This window comes from Ailuropoda melanoleuca, chromosome 9 (genome assembly GCF_002007445.2).
Source record: "Ailuropoda melanoleuca isolate Jingjing chromosome 9, ASM200744v2, whole genome shotgun sequence".
Lineage (NCBI taxonomy): Eukaryota > Metazoa > Chordata > Mammalia > Carnivora > Ursidae > Ailuropoda > Ailuropoda melanoleuca.
In genome coordinates, this window is record NC_048226.1 from 12050925 (window position 1) to 12056292 (window position 5368).

At 40.1% G+C, this 5368-nt stretch overlaps 1 non-coding gene across 1 annotated transcript; it reads left to right on the forward strand.

Moving 5' to 3' along the window:
* The first annotated feature begins 4850 nt into the window (after positions 1 to 4850).
* On the forward strand, positions 4851 to 4958 carry LOC117803919. The gene has a single exon (XR_004628034.1). It is a non-coding gene; the product is annotated as a U6 spliceosomal RNA (small nuclear RNA).
* The last annotated feature ends 410 nt before the right edge of the window (positions 4959 to 5368 follow it).

Consider the following 5368-nt stretch of genomic DNA (forward strand, 5'->3'; position numbering starts at 1 on the left):
TGAATAGTTACTGTTCATGCCCCTGTACCTATTCATCACTAGCAAAGTCTGAGCTCATGTCTGCTTCTTAATACACAAAGAGTCTATAAATTCAATGATGGTCGAACTTTTTCTAGATCATTAAATTATACAGTGGGATTTTATCATATGAGTCTTGGCCTTTGAAATTCATCATTTTGAAGAAAGATTATGGCTATCTGTAGCTGTAAAATGACTCCCAAATAAATATTCTACTTGGAAAGAAATATGATATTTGCTCTCACAGAAAGCAGTGACAAACAATTAATTTTCTATTGTTTGATATATGACAATGGTGTTATCTTTCGAGAATAATGGTAAAGGGCGTATATTAATTAAAGTTTACCAAGTACATTATAGAAATTTGAGGCTGTGTTGTTGGATGGCTGATAAAGTAATTAGTTGGGGAACCAAAGAGGAGATCTTATTTTCATCGCCTTCCGAGGTTCTTCAAAAGCCATGGTTTTTAAAAGAGCTATGACGGTGGACATGATTATGAAATTAAATCCTTTTATTGTTTTAGTTTTACTGCAGCAATCTATATTTAGCTTGTCATTTCAATGTGTTGCAAGATCTTACAATCATAAGAATCCTGAGTCCTAGAAGGATGGTCGTCCAGGTTGACCTTATAGGCGTAGACAAGACGAGCCTGTCTCCAGGCCTAAAAATCTACTTCATTCCTTCGTATAATTGATCACGAGCCAGAACTTTATAGTTAAAGAATAAATCTTGTTCCACAGTACAAACCCATTTTACTTATTTTAATTGCTTATTACTGAGATCGAGTATGGGTTAAACTGGTTAATCAAGTCATGCATGATATGCTGAATGCTTTGTTATCTATGGCTATTAACAGATTTAAAAAATTCTTTTCTGGTTGGTTAGAAATACTTGGATTCTTCTAAATCCCTCTGCAAGGCCCTTAATATTATTCAGAACCTCGTCTCAATCTCCAAGGCTGTAGCTGTGTCAGTTGATTCCCCGTTCTCTGAAGACGTTAGGTACTTTCTCATCTCTGCATTGTTGTTCTGTTCTGTGTCCTGGTTTCCATGTCTTCCTTGTGCATTAGCTAGTGACTCCCTCTTTAGCTGTCAAACTTCAAAGCACATGTTGCCTTGGCTAACCAGCCTTCTCCAATTTCTCCAACTACTATCTTGGCCCAATAGAACATGTCTCCCTTTACCTTTCAATGCAAATTAGCCAGCATCTACTCTCTTCTCTCTGCTCCCAACGGTCTCTCTTTAGAGGGTAAACTTGTTGAGTCCAGGATCCTTGTCTATCTTGCTCACTGCTACAATCCGAAGGTCAAACGAAATATTTAACACATGATAGGCATGCAGCAAATATTAACCACATCATTATTGCACCAATGTGCAATATCTAGCATATTAATTTATAATATTATAAACAGTGAAGACAGTTATTATTCCTGTTCATCTTTTTATTTTTGCAATGCCTATCATTTCATCATTGAATGAGAGCATGAATGAAAAATTCATTTGTGAGGTACCATATAAGCATATTCTTAAAGAAAAATACTCTTTTCTGACCAATGGAACTGTTTAAATAAAGAAGTGGAAATTTAGCTTTATCTATATTTAGGCTTATTGATAGAACATGCAATCCAAATTAATCATTGGGACACTTTTTTATATTTTATAGGTGAAATTGTTGTTCTTGTAACCTGAAATATCCTGGAGGTATAGTAAATAATCCAATTTTCTATTTGGAGGTGCTATATTACAGGATAGGGGTATCAAGGTAAATTGCCATGAATTACAGTATTTTTCTAATATGATCTCATTGCATTTATCACCTTCCTGTGTTATGTCACTCTGCTTCCCTTCTTCCCTTTCACCTTATTTCTTCTCCCCTGTACTCAAACCTAGAAACGTTTAGCTCTTGCTTTAATAACAGATATTATCCAAGCAGGACATAACTATATTCTTTGATGGCTCAAAACAGAGTCTGCAGGAATGTGGTTGCATGAAAAGGAAGTGAACTTTCAAATCAAGCAACTGAAGGGTAAAAGTTGGGGGGAAAATCCAGCCCAGCAAGAGGAAGTTTTGAGTCACACACAGGTTGCCTGGTGCATAGAACCCCTCACTGTGCCAATGTTTTACAGGGACCCTCACTCGCTGTGGTGATTACTGAGCATTCCTCTCCTTCCTCTCTGGGCCCCTTACCGCTTTGCCCTCTTTCTAGAAAGTAAATCCCATATCCACCTGTCCAAGCCAGACCAGCACTCTGAGTTTCCTATCTTTATTCCCCATTGCCATATCAATATTTCCATTTATATTTTCCAGCAACATGTCAAACTCAACCCATCTGAAAAAAAAACTCATAATCATCTCCTGAAATGTCAGCACTCCATGTCCCAGCAGATGGACCCATCTTCAAGCTTTGCTTTCTCACACACCTCATGTCTGGTCAATTAGGCAGTCCTATTCTACCTACCAAGTCAATGCTCTCTCTTGTAGGCACTCACCGCTCTTGTCTAGCCTCCCTGCCATTGTCCTTGGTCTTGGTGTAAGTTACAGTCATCTCTTGCTTAGATCACAGCCTGGCCTCCTCAACCAACCTTGATTCAGTCCAATTCTATTTATTTTTCATGGTGACACCAAACTTATCCATTTAAAATGAAATCTGATACACCAGTCCCTGACTGGAGAACTTTAGTGGCTTCCCACTGCTTTTAAAATAATCCCTCTACTCCTCACCATGATTGTAAATCCCTGTGTAGTATGTTTTCTGCCTGTCTATCTGCCTCATCTCCTACCACTCAATGCACTCCACACTCTGGCCCATTGGACGGTTTTCACGGGTCGAATGTGAAACTATCCCCACGGCCTCCTGGCTCTGGCACAGTGTGGAACCCACTTCCATGAGTGCCCTGTACCTTGCCATATAATTGCTGCTCATTCTAGATCCTTAGATCTCATTTTAAACCCTTTCAGCTTGGCCTTCCCTGACCTCCAATGACAGATGTGGCCCCTCTGCTATTATGTTCTCAAAACACGCTGCTCTTCCTTATCATACCCCCCATCCTAAGTCACCTTCTGTTTTATTTGTTCAATTTTCTATCTTCTCTCCTTGATTGTAAGATCCATGGGAGAAGAGATTGCCCTGTCTTTATGATATTGCTTGTATTTGTTTCCTATTGCTGTTAGAATGATTGTCATGAACTTGGTGGCTTCATCAACAGAAACCTATTCTTGCTCATTTCTCAAGTTCAGAAGTCTGAAATCAGTATCACTAGGCCTAAATTGGGGTATTATCAGGGGACTGCGCTTCGTCCAGAAGCTCAAGGAGAGAATCCCTGTCTTGCCTCTTCCAGCCCTTACTGGTGGCTGCCAGGATTCTTTGGTTCATGGCTGCATCATTCCAATCCTGAAGGCCAGCATCTCCAAGTCTCTCTGTTCCTTTTCACATTGCCGCCTTCTCTGTGCATGTCAGACCTCTCTTTCCCTCCCTCTTGTAAGGACACATGCAATTGCATTTAGGATGCACCCAAATAATCCAGGATAGTCTCCCCATCTCAATATCTTTGACTTCACATGTGAAACCCTTTCTCCAAACCAAGTACCACTGACAGAGGTTAGGACCTAAAATTTGGGGGGCTGTTATTGAGCCTATCACACTGCTGAATTCCTGGTCCTGTCTTCCATTCTCAGTTGGATACATATGTGTATTTGTATGTATATTCTGTAATTTTATGGGCCAACTCATTTTAAACTTTTAAATGTATGGAAAATTAATATTTTGCTTCATTGAAGTCAACGCCACTTTGTTGTGAATAAGTTTCCACAAGTACACAAGCCGAAAACTTAGCTATCTTGCTTTTACCCTGTCTTCGGGAGCAGGTCCAGCTGACTGTCCAACTCAGTCCAGTTTCTCAGAGATTAAGCCCTCTCAGAAATGCCAGAAGGCTTAACTCAATAATAAGAATATGCTAGCATAAGAGAAAGTTTCATCATATTGCCTGGAAGGCAAGAATGAGGCTCATTTTCCAGGGTGATAATAAAAACAAAGAGCATCCATTGATGAGAAAAGAGTTAGAGACCTAGGAGCAAGACCCCTTACCATTTGTGGGAAGTAATAATATTGGTGGAGATGACCTTTAGCTTTTATTCCAACAGTAAAATAAAAAGATTCTATCAAACATATGTTTTGGATCCATGGTATTTTCATTGCAGGAAGTACAGGGCTTTTTACGAGTCCGTACCCCTCTCCTTTTCAGCTACAAATGCCACATCATCTTTTCTTCTCTCTTTTCTTGGGGATGCTGACAACCGAATCTCCCTTTGTCATGTGGATTGCAGATCATCTGAGGACATTCTGGAATCCCTGTGATTGAGATTGGACCAACTGCTATGGAATTTTGTAGATAGAGCTCTCATATGGAATCTCATTTTATTACCACAATAAACATTCGAGGACGATATTCTTATTCATTCTCATGTTAGAGTGAGTCAATTTCAGTGTATATCTGATAGGCCCAGGGGTGCTGTTTTAACTTGAAGGTTAGGCATCTGGATTTATCTCAAGTTCCCTAGGCTTAGTAGCTGGAAGAAGAAATAACAGCCACTCAGTATTCGCTCTTTGTCTTTTATCATGCAATGGACACACTAGTCTTCTTGACAGCCACACCACCCAGCGTCATTAATACCATCATGTGGGGCTGGTAAAGAAACACGTTTAGAGGAATTTCTCTGAAAATACAGCAGGATGATGTGGCAAAGGTGAGATTTAAACCCAGGGCTGAATCTCTAAAAATGTCAACTGTCTCGTTCTCCCTTGTGTTGCCCTCAATTTAAAACTTGTGGTGTTTGGTGCTCGCTTCGGCAGCACATATACTAAAATTGGAATGATACAAAGAAGATTAGCATGGCCCCCTGCGCAAGGATGACATGCAAATTTCTGAAGCGTTCCGTATTTTTCAGACGGATGGATAAAGAAGATGTGGTCCATATATACAATGGAATATTACTCAGCCATCAGAAAGGATGAATACCCAACATTTGCATCAACATGGATGGGACTGGAGGAGATTATGTTAAGTGAAATAAGTCAAGCAGAGAAAGACAATTATCATATGATTTCACTTAGTTGTGAAATATAAGGAATAGCCGGGAGGACATTAGGAGAAGGAAGGGAAAACTGAAGGGGGGTGGTAAACAGAGGGGAAAATGAACCACAAGAGACTATGGACTCTGGGAAACAGACTGAGGGTTTCAGAGGGGAGGGGGCTGGGGGGATGGGCTAGCCCGGTGATCGGTATTAAGGAGGGCACGTATTGCATGGTGCACTGGGTGTTATGCGCAAATAATGAATCATGGAACACTACATC